This window comes from Xenopus laevis, chromosome 8S, assembly GCF_017654675.1.
Source record: "Xenopus laevis strain J_2021 chromosome 8S, Xenopus_laevis_v10.1, whole genome shotgun sequence".
Taxonomy (NCBI): Eukaryota; Metazoa; Chordata; class Amphibia; order Anura; family Pipidae; genus Xenopus; species Xenopus laevis.
This window is the reverse complement of record NC_054386.1, coordinates 75,888,858-75,901,348: the sequence shown is the minus strand read 5'-3', so window position 1 is coordinate 75,901,348 and position 12,491 is coordinate 75,888,858.

Genomic DNA, 12,491 nt, shown 5'->3' with positions numbered 1-12,491 from the left:
GAAGGATTTTAATTCCCAGTCGAATATCGAGGGTTAATTAACCCTCGATATTCGACCCTTGCTGAATCGGCCCCTAAGTATCTTATAGAATGGCCAATTCTAAGGAACTTTTCAATTGGTTTTCATTATTTTTTTTTTTATCGTTTTATAGTTATTTGCCTTTTTCCTTCTGATTCTCTCCAGCTTTCAAATGGGTGTTGCCGACCCCTTCTAAAAAACAAATGTTCTGTAAGGCTACAAATGTATTGTTATTGCTAATTTTTATTACTCATCTATTCAGGCCTCTCCTATTCATATTCCAGTCTCGTATTCAAGTCAATGCATGGTTGCTAGGGTAATTTGGACCCTAGCTACTAGATTGCTTAAAATGCAAATTGAAGAGTTGCTGAATAAAAAGCTAAATAACTAAAAAAACACAAATAATAGAAACCAATTGCAAATTGTCTCAGAATATCATTCTCTACATCATACTATGGAGCAGATTTATCAAGGGTCAAATTTCGAGGGTTAAAACCCTGGAATTCGACCCTCAAAGTTAAATTCTTCAAATTCGAATATCGAATTCGAAGGATTTAGAGCAAATACTTCGATTGAACAATCGAATAAAAAATCGTTCGATTGAACGATAAAATCCTTCAAATTGAACGATTTTAAGCAATCGATCAAAGGATTTTTATTCGATCAAAAAAAGGTTAGAAAAGTCCTGGGGAAGGTCCCCATAGGCTAACATTACAGCTCGATAGGTTTAAAGTGGCGAAGTATGAAGTCGAAGTATTTGTTAAAGAGACAGTACTTCGATTATCGAATGGTCGAACGATTTTTACTTCGAATTTGACCAATTCGATGGTCGAAGTACCCAAAAAAATACTTCATTCGAATTCTTCACTCGAGCTTAGTAAATCTGCCCCTAAAAGTTATCTCAAAGGTGAACAACCCCTTTAACTAACGTGCATATTCCGTAATAGTGATACTGATGTCATGTATTGGATGTGGCACCTTTTCCATGCAAAGATATTCACTGCAACTTGTCAAAATGGATGTTAGTTCCATATCAATACATCATGTGCAAGTTGTGGCAAATGCTATTAGGCTATCTGGAAAAAAAGGCTTGTTGTGGGTAAAAAACATGGCAGTTCACATCGAAATTTTGCACGTGTGCTTGCATTAAAGAAGCGGTAGTGTGCTGAAAAAAGGAAACAGTAAAAGGCAAGCTGAAGATTAACAGGTGAGCAGTAGTGATGGGTGACTAAATTTGGCAGACACAAATAAGCAGCAAATTTCCACTTTAAGTCGCAAGCGAATGAATTTGCGAAACTGTCAAAAAAATTTATGCCACATTTAGGGGCAGATTTATCAAGGGTCGAATTTCGAATTTGAAAAACTTCGAAATTCGAATTCAAAAAGACCAACTGAAATTAAGTCGAAGTTTTTTTTTTGGTCAAATAGGTCAGTTTTTGATCGAATAGGTCCGTATTTGATCAAATTCGAATTGTACGAATTCGAAGCAATAGTGTATTCGATCGAATTCGAATCAACGTTTTTCCCAAAAAAAACCTTAGATTTTTCAAAGACCACCAATTGACTCCAAATAGGTTCTAGGAGGTCTCCCATAGGCTAAAACAGCAATTCGACAGGTTTTAGATGGTGAAGACAGTACATGATAAATGTCAATATTTGAATTTTCACATTTTTTGCAAATTCTAATCGAATTTGGACTATTCCCTAGTCGAAGTACACAAAAATAACTCGGAATTCAAATTTTCTTAATTCGGAAATTCCCCTCGAACTTTGAAAAATCTGTCCCTTAATGGTGATTACATTTTAAATGTTTTAAACCGGCACTATGCACTTTTCAAGGAGAGATTTTTCTCCTTCGGCTGAAGCACATAACTTCTCTTTTATTGAATGAGAGACTCAAGGTCTATATTCTTTGTTATACCAACCGCATTTAATCTACACTATAAGCAGATTGTTATGCAGCACTGAATGGGCTTTTGAGAGATTGTCATGGCAAGTCATTTTTATTTCAAAGTCACATGCAGGTAGTTGGCAATGGAAACCTAGGGGTATCACTAGAAACCTTGTGTGTCACATTGTAGTTCTGGGAAGGTCTCAAGACATAATCAATAAACAGCTTGTCTAAATCACCCTCCTGTTTCATGCTTTTCATTCACATATTTATCACGTTGAGGTTACATTAGATGTTTAAATATAAAAATATACATTTTTATTCTCATAAATCAATATTTAAGTCATGTTTTCCATGGTGCAGAATGCTTATGGATTAGATTATAATGGAACAACATCACATAAAGTAGACCTCGCATTAGAAAAGTATGGGCACTCCTGAATTAGAAGCTTTGGGGCAAATTCACTAAGCGCCGAACGATAGCGTTACTTCGCTAGCGTTTGGCATTTTCGTTACTGCGCAAATTCACTAACGAACGCTGGCGTAGATTCGCTAGTGTTACTTCGCACCCTTACGCCTGGCGAATTTTCGCTACGGACGTAACTACGCAAATTCACTAACGCGCGCAGTGTACTGAACGCTACCTTTTACGCTAGACTTCCTTCGCCACCTCAGACCAGGCGAAGCGCAATAGAGTAGATAGGGATTGCTTCAAAAAAAGTCAAAATTTTTTCTAAGTCCCAAAAAACGCTGGCGTGTTTTCTACATTATGGGTGATAGGCTGAAAAAGATCCAAAAAATTTTTGGGGCTCCCCTCCTTCCCCCCTACATTTCCTGGATTACTTTTGAGATCATTCTGCTTGTGTATTGTATACTTGCTTATGGCTGCAGTTTAGACTTGCTTAAATGGAAGCCAAGTCAGATAAATAGGCGTTGTGACATCATCCCTTTAGCGCTTCATATCTTTTCTATAATAACAGTCTATTACACAGAGTTGATCTTATCATGGATTTCATTTAACCATATCGGTAATATCCGTTATAAAGCCTGAATCGACTGCTGGGTTCTGACAGAAAGTAGATAAAGTCACATGTGATACAAATTACATTTTTGTATGTGAAACAAAGACAACATATCTTAATCATCAATCCTAAAATCCACTGATTAATTCAAATCTGCTGCTCACATATCTTTAGTTTTGCTAACAGGAGGCCACTGTGTGTTGTTTTGGAACAGCCATAATATCTATCCCTGGGTTAGAATATGGCAACTATTTTGTTACAATATGGCAACAATTTTAACACAATTCTGCCCTTAATTTGCACAATATGTAGCAAAACACAATGGTTTTTTTTTTTAGAATAATGGTAGCATTACTTAAATGCTGCACAAGTAACATATGATCTGGAGCAATTTATTAGAGGTAATAATAATAAGTGGAAGAAAATCCACCAAAAGGTGCAAAGCAGAAATCACACGAGTGCAAGGAAGCACTGTACTTAATATAAAACTAAGCAAAGGAACAAGAGGTATTATGCTTTAAGAAGCAATATACTGGACAAGGTGTAAAGAGCAAAATAGATGATAGTTTGTCCTTGTATATGAGGCTGTGACACTATCCAGATTCCGACTCATCTGCAGTGCCATCCCAGTACCATCCCTCTAGCGATTTTCATTCTAGCCAGCGGGAAGGCAGGTGAAGGCAGTTCGGGAGATGAGTCTCCCGAAGAAGAGGAGATTTGTTGCGGGGCGACTAATCTCCACGAATCTGACCATGGGGCAAATTCACTAAGATTCGTAGTTGTGCCAGGCGTAACTTCGCCGCACTTTGCCAGGCGTAGTTTCGCTAGAGCTCTGCAAATTCACTAAAATCCGAAGTTGCGCTCAGGGGTAGCGTAAGGTTGCGAAGTTGCGCTAGTGTTGATTCGCTAAGCGAAGCGAAGTTACGTTAATTTGCATACGGCGCCAAATTCAAATTTCAATGGAGGAATATGTAGCAGCACTACAAATGCCTGGAAAACCTTCAAAACATCAAATAATTTTTTTTTTTTGCCCTACACATGTGCCCACTGTATAGTTAAATTGCCATGAGTTAGGAAATGTAGGGGGGAAGGAGGGGAGCCCCAAAAAATTTTTCAACCTTTTTCAGCTTATCACCCATAATATAGAAAAAACACCAGCGTTTTTTGGGACTTAGAAAAAATTTGAACTTTTTTTGAAGCAATCCCTATCTACTCTATTGTGCTTCGCCTGGTCTGAGGTGGCGAAGGAAGTCTAGCGTAAAAGGTAGCATTCAGTACAATGCGCGCGTTAGTGAATTTGCGTAGTTACGTCCGTTGCGCAAATTCGCCAGGCGTAAGGGTGCGAAGTTACGCTAGTGAAGTTACGCTAGTGTCCGTTAGTGAATTTGTGAAGTAACGAAAATGGCCAACGCTAGCGAATGGACGCTAGCATTAGGCGCTTCGGCGCTTAGTGAATTTGCCCCCTCGTGTCTCTGCCCTGAAATCTCCTGGCTTTGCAACATCCCTACATTTAGTGCATAATTCTAAAACCAACTGTATCCAGAGCAGGAAATATAAAATAATTATATTATTTTATAACTTTATAACTAAGTTCTTGACTTTAGAATATTAAAATTAGAATATTACTTTAAAAAACTGAATGGCCCTTATTCTAAACATAGTGGGCTTTACATTTATTCCCGCCCATGTCTCCACTTTGGATATAACTAATACTGCTTCCATGTTTTGCAGGCCAGACCTATCCCTTGAATAATGTGTGTTGGCCGTGGAGATTGCTCTTTCACAAAACAGATTCGAGAAAATGAATCTCTAGGACCAACACATTGGTTAGGAAACACTTGTCTCTAGATAATGCAACTAGGCCAGTAGGTGCCAGCCTGTGAAAAATAGAGTTAAGCCTACCAGTTGCTGTTTACAACAAAAATATGGAAAATTTGCATTTTTATGATCACAAATATGCGGCTAGAGACATCTGTTTTGAAAATGTATGCATTAACTAAAGTGGGTGGGACTGCATGTGTTGTTTTGTGCTCTGATTATGTATGTTTTTTAATTGGGCTGAGGCAGGCACTTTACTGACTTCCTGAGATGTCTGGTGAGGAGGAGGAGGAAATGAGTTATTTGTAGCTTGCCGAGGAACAGCAGCTTGGGCTTGTGTACTGTATCTTAACTTCCACATCGATATATATATTTATATATATACATATACTTGTAAAAGAGAAAACATGCTTTTTCATAATGAAACAATCATTAGCTTGTTTTTGCAAATGTTCTGAATAAAAAAAAAACAAATCTGTCCAATTATGAATGGCTGAGGATGATGGGATTTATAGTTTCACTCAGCTGGAAAATCCCAGATTGCCTAGGCCTGTATTAATCCAGCAAAAACCCAGTCGGTCCACAGCGATAACATGTGTGATTAGGATTTGTGCAAACGCATTTCTCACCTATCGTCTTACTCCAGTGTGTGTTTCACCCATAAAACATAAACTAGAAATACTCTAGATTTATTATATAAAAAAAACCTTTTTAATGAGAGTCAGATTGAGCCGAGCAATCAGAGGGTTCCTAGAATAAGCAGAGGTTTAATAACATCTTCATTCTCTTGCCTTTGGCTCCTATTGAGAAGGACAATAAAATCCATAACATTGAAACTGATTGAAAAAGCAGTCGCCTCCTTTTGGATTTATGTCGACTCTTTCGGAGATGAACTCGAGGCCATGCAAATCTTAACGCTCCCATATTTCCCTTTAACAAGACTTTGCGAGAATAGACAATGTCATGTGAAAAGGACTCCAAAGGCTGCAAGTGAGAGAAAGCAATTACGTGAATAGGAAATTAAAAGACATAAACGAGTGAAACTGAAACAAATAAAAGACAACCATACACTTACAAATTAGTCTCAGGTTCCCATTTAAACTTTGCAATTTAATTTACTGTCCCAAAATATATATTAGTGCTTGTAGCTATTCCCAACCAATTCTACTGAAAAAAAAAACACAGAACAGCAAGTGCATGCGTATTGGCAAAGCAGCAGTAACAGAAATAGTGAAACAGGTGGCACATATAGTGGCACATTTCAATACAGCAATTTTATAGCTGGGTATACAAGTTTAATTTTTCCACAGGGTCGGACTGGGACAAAGGGTCATTGGGACTGGTGAGGCCTGGTCCTCATGGGCCCTCAGACCTGCACTTCTGCACTTGGCACTGCACCTGTACCTCCTCCGCTGGCAAAGATAATGAATGCAAAGTACATGCAGGGGGGCTTGCAGCTGGCATGGGGGGCTCCAAAGGCAGAGGGCCTGGGCATGTGTGTTTGGGCCCCTAGGGTGGCAGCCCCAGTGCGCCCTAGACCCCTCCAGTTCAAAGCTGCTTATCCATTTAACCCATAGCAGCCAGATGTTTTCTTTCATTATCCTATCTGCTCTACACTTAAAAATATTAACTAGTTGCCTGGGAGTTACCTGGTTTGAGTAAGCTTTATAAAGATTTGATTGTAATCCATTCACAATTCATCATGTTAAACCAGTCATTGAAATTCTGAAAGAGCATGATACATTGATAAGTGCTGTGACTCTTCATATGCACATATTTAAAGGGATACTGTCATGGGAAAAAATGTGTTTTTTTTTCAAAACTCATCAGTTAATAGTGCTGCTCCAGCAGAACACTGCACTGAAATTCATTTTTTTTATATTTCATTTTGAAATCTGACATGGGGCTAGACATTCACAGCTGCCCCCAGTCATGTGACTTGTGCTCTGATAAACTTCAGTCACTCTTTACTGCTGTACTGCAAGTTGGAGTGATCTCACCTCCTCCCCCCCACCCCCAGCAGCCTAACAACAGAACAATTGGAAGGTAACCAGATAGCAGCTCCCTAAAGCTGGCCATAGATGATTTTTAAAAGATCCAATCGTTATCGTGAGACCACGATTATCTCGAAATGATCATTAAATGTACGATGTGTCCACCAACTAAAAAGACCATTTCAGGCGATACTGCCAGCAAAACTGAGGGTAGATGCCTGTTTGGCCCTGCAGACATAGATTGCACTGGGACCGATAAAGATTTTGAAATATGGCAGATCAATTTTCTGACATATGTCGAACGAAAAATTGTAAGATGTACGATCGTTCGAATCCCACTAACCGCACGATAATTTGACGGATTGGTCGGACTGCACTGAAATCGGTCGTTCACCAAAGAAGAATCGTTGCGTCTATGGGGACCTTAACACAGGATAACAGCTGCCTGGTAGATATAAGAACAGCACTCAATAGTAAAATCCAGGTCCCACTGAAACACATTCAGTTACATTGAGTAGGAGAAACAACAGCCTGCCAGAAAGCAGTTCCATCCTAAAGTGATGGCTCTTTCTGAAAGCACATGACCAGGCAAAATGACCTGAGATGGCTGCCTACACACCAATATTACAACTAAAAAAAAATACACTTGCTGGTTCAGGAATGAAATTGTATTTCGTAGAGTGAATTATTTGCAGTGTAAACAGTGTAATTTAGAAATAAAAAACAACATCATAAAAATCATGGCAGAATCCCTTTAACATATAGAATGCAGCTCTGTCATTTGATTGAGTATATCATTAGCCAATGCTATATAAATACATGTTCAGGGGTGCAATCTCCTATATAGCTGGATATGAAGCAAATATGTTTATTGCACATAAAAGGAGGATATAATAGGAGGGCAACTAGATAAAGCAGGGACTGTTGGGCTGATTTATTTGATTTGCAGGGTCAGGTGGTTCTTGGTGGAACTTTCAATGTATTTTTAGGAGGCCTTGGCAAAACAACAGACTTTGCCATTCTCAGTGACATAATGGACAACTGGATTCATGCATCAGAATAAAGGAGTAATATGACATGCTGAAGGAGTAATATGACATGTGGAACCCATTATTAGCAAGCTTTCCAACTCCTTTCATCTTTCAGCACAGTCCACATGCTAAAAGGAATAAGATCATCTCGCAGCACATGAAATACAGTTTAGAAAAATGGTTGAGGCGTTTGAGATTTCCTGAGGAATAATAATCCAATTTCTGCAATGTCATGGTTATATGGTTATTGTTATATTTCAAGCACGGTGAATACAGCATAGAAATATTTGTGTATGAGGGTACAGGTATTGTTTTACAAACCAGCTTATTTAAGTTCTGTTGTCTGATGCAGTTGAATATTTACTGTGCACAATGCCTGACTTATCTTGTTGTCCTTGTATATTTTGAACAGTATTATCTTGTTTAAAAAGTTGTAGGGAGTAAGCACACAGCTCCTTTAAAGGCAAGAGAGGCGATAGATGAGAAGAACATTATTTTGCAAAGTATTTCTTTTCTATATGGCTCCAAGAAGGTTACTGGATGCTAAAGTTTATTTATGTTGCATCTTCATAAAACCAGGCAAGTCTAATTCAGCGTCATCCCTTTTTCACTTATATGAATTAATATTTTTTCCAATATAAGTACAGGTGTGAGATCCCTTATTCAAAAAGCTCCACATTACGCATAGAGTCTATTTTAAGCAAATAATTCTTATTTTTGAAAGCATTTTCCTTTTTCTCTGTTATTATAAAACAGTGCTTGACCCTAAGTAAGCTGCATGAATCCATATTTGTGGCAAAACTTATTGGGTTTATTTAATATTTACATGATTTGTAGCAGACTTAATGATCCAAAATTGTGGAAAGATTCCTTATCCAGAAAACTCCAGATCATATGCCTGCATAATTTTTGGACAAAGGTATAAATAAAGGATTTATTAGTAGGCACAGCAGGGTTCTTTTACTAATAAGCAAAGTGTGTGTTGTTGAATTCAAAATGACACCTATGAAAGATCAATTGCACCTAATGAAAGTCCAGAACAGATGCACTCTGTGGCCTTTTTCTGTTTGTGGCTTTAATGGCGTGTCTGGCTTAATGTTCAGAAAGCAGCTCAAGTGAGTAGTACTGAACCTCTACCCTAATCCTGCCTAGGGCGCAACACTAGGGGGCGCTGTGCCGGTACCTGTCTTCTGCCTATCCCTAGTTCGTAATTGATCCTATCTGCTGCTCCGTCCTGCCACTTCTCCTCCTCGTTTGATGCTCTCCGCAACAGTCCTCCTCTATGCCACTATCCCCACTGCGACCCTCCCCTCATACGTGCGAGCTACAGGGGGAGCGAGTCGTCCGACCGGGTTGCTTAGGGCGCCCGGACGGCTTGGCCCGGCCCTGAGCTTTGTGCCTGTTTGTCACTCCTTTGCTTAATATTATTTACTCTGAGCAGGGCCGGATTTACATAGCAGCCACCCCTAGGTCCACTGCTGTTCATCGCACCCATCCCCTTCCTTTGTGCACATGCGCAAATTTTCAGCGTCATTTCTGGAGTACTGGAGATTGGTACATACAGGGTCGGACTCTGGGGCCCGGGGCTGCTGCCCCAGGCCCCCTTCCAGCCACCCCTGCCCTGCCGGCGTGTGTGGCGCATCTGTCCACAACCTCCGACAAAGGGGGTCGCGGCTTAAGAGCCAGATGTTGGTGCGGACCTGTTTTTTTCCCGGTCCAGTCCGACCCTTGGTACACAGGAAATCTCCTGCAAATCCCCAGTGCTTCCAAAACAATGTAGGTGTGGTTGCGCTGCATACCACCCCCTCTACCATTCTGCCGCCCTAGGCCTTTCTGGCCTTCCACAAATCCAGGCCTGACTCTGAGAGGAAAGGAGTATCCAGCTCTCCTCAATTCACCTGTAAAGGATTGTTGGGCAAATATTTTTTAAAGTGTGTAGAAATAAGAATTCACCGTTTGATAGATAAGCACATAAAAATCCTGTACAAGGGACTAAATATCTGGGGAAACTGTGATTAACTCTATTTTCACTCTTTGATAACCATGTCCCCCAGTGTAACCATTCTTTCATCTAACTGTCTTTGCTCTTACAGAAATAAAGCTGTTATTTTCTATTACACAATAACAATGGTTCAATAAAACTGACTGGCTTTCTCACTTGGGTCTTTCGCTTAGATAAGCCCTAGCACGTTTTCCCCTTTTAATAAGCCTATGGCTTTTCTGTACTTGATAACTTTTTTCTACTTTGACAGTTCTGTATTAAGGTACGCTCACACTCTCTCTCTTTGCTTCAATATCCGTAGTTCATTTTATGTCTCGTATTCCTCTTTTGTAACTGTCACAGACCTGCAGTTAACTATGCAACAACAGTAAGTACTTAATTTAAAGAGGCAAATGCCTATTACAAGCAAAGACTGTGTAACAGAAGAAATCCTACACCCCCCTCACACCAGATTGATACTGAGCAAGGATTAAACTTACTCACTGCCAAGTGATTTGGCTATCCTCACTCCTGTCTAAGGGCAAACCTAATGCCTGAACTGTTACACTGCACTGGTTGGAATTGGTGCAGCTCAGTGGAAAATTACATTGGCACTGTTAGAATAACAATAACAGCAATGCTGCTGTAAGGTAGCTGTTTAATAAAAGCATTATCACAGTTCTATGGAAGTAGAAATTCGCAAATTTGCAAAAAAAAAACCCGGAAAAAGTCAATGGGAGTCAAAATAATTTTGATGCATGACAATTATAACGGGAGCGACTATTTTTATATGCGCGACTATTTTGTCCAAATGCATTAAAGTCAATGGGCACCCAAATCATTTTGACGCACGTCAATTTTATGCGCGAAACTATTCTGATGCGTGGCGGATTTTTCAGTGAAACTTGGAAATTCGCCGCAAATTTGTGCCTGATGAATTTATTCGCCCCACTAGCAAATACCCTAAGATTACATAGTGTTTTACAGATAAACCCATTTACAGGGTTCAGCAAATACGATTAAAGAGGATTAAACAGAAGAATTCATGACACAGCTTCCTTACTTCAAAGAGCTTACACTCTGCAGTTACATGTGATGCAAGAATATGGTCACACTTTTACTGTTCTTACAGTTCTTCTGCCTGCATATAAAATATAAAGCAACACTGCAGATTATCTCTTAGATTTCCAATGTCTGATTTGAACCCTGGAGTACTGTACAAACCAATTTGCTCTGTAGACCATGGAGTTCCAATTGACTTTGCCATTTCTGCTGTAGACAAATGATGCCTAGGATATGTTTTACTAAAGCGATCAGTTTGGTAAAGCAAATTGGTCGATTGATAATATCCTGTAAAGCTACTATTATCTTTATTAATCCTGTGTACTCAGTTATACATTTGCTACTAATGAATAGTAAGGCTGCTTCTTTTTTCGTGAGACAAATTATTGAGTTTCAGTTCTGTTAACTGAGTGAGTTATAACACACTATGATGGATGATGCAACCCTCTACTGTAAATCATTAGAAATTAGAGAGGATAAATATATCAAACAATTACATGCATTCTGAGACCCTGAGTCACATGACACCAGCAGGTACAACTAGAATACCTTATTACTGAATACATGCAGATGGTCACTTGTACCACACCCCTCAATTTTGGCCTGCGGGTATGCCTGTGTATGGCAACCTTAACTCGACCCGCAAGTACCTTATCTGCAACCCGATCAGCAATCCGCTGACCATCAAGAAACAGGAAGTGCTGTCATTGAAAACTGGAAGTGGCATCATTAGAAGTAGGCGTGATCAAAAAAAAAGGAGTAAAACAGGAAGTGCTGTCATTGTAAACTGGAAGTTACATCATTAGAAGTAGGTGTAATAAAAAAAATGAGTAAAACTCGTTATTGAGAAGACCTGCGACCAGACCCGCAAACCCGGAGAACTGGCGACCCGCGTCTATACCCGATCCAACCCGCAGGGTACCGCAGGTTTTTCTGGGTACCCGACCCGCTGCAGGACTCTACTGCAGGGGTGCCATTTGTGCCTCTAAATATTACCTAGCCACCAAACACGGTGTTGCCTTTCCCACAATATTTGGAGCTGCCACACTCTTCTCGGATAAATCTGTCTTGTCTCTGCAATCTCTGGCATATTAGGAAGCATCGAGAAAGGACAAGTGCACAGTCCTTCCCCCCCCAAGGCTCACAGAAGTATCATTCTGAGACAATGGTAAATCTAAAAATTGCTTGAGATGAAGGGTAGTGAAACAGCAGGGCAAAATTTGTTCCACATCTAGTAAGCTAGAACAAACAAATATCAGACCATATTTACTGCTGCTCAGCCTCAAAGACCCCAGGAGTGATAGAATATGCACACTCTCCCTATATATAATAAAAACCACTATTAGTAACTAGGGTCTCTTATAATCTTATTGGTTGCTATTGGTTACTGCACCTGGGCAAACTTAGTGCCTTTTATTACATATAGGGGGCATATTTATCAAGAGTCTAATTTTGAATTGGAAAGACTTCGAAATTCGAATTAAAAAAGACCAACCGAAATTAAAGGGATACTGTCATGGGAAAAAATTTTTTTTTTCAAAATGAATCTCTTAATAGTGCTGTTCCAGCAGAATTCTGCACTGAAATCCATTTCTCAAAAGAGCAAACAGATTTAATTATATTTCATTTTAAGATCTGACATGGGGCTAGCCATTTTGTCAATTTCCCAGCTGC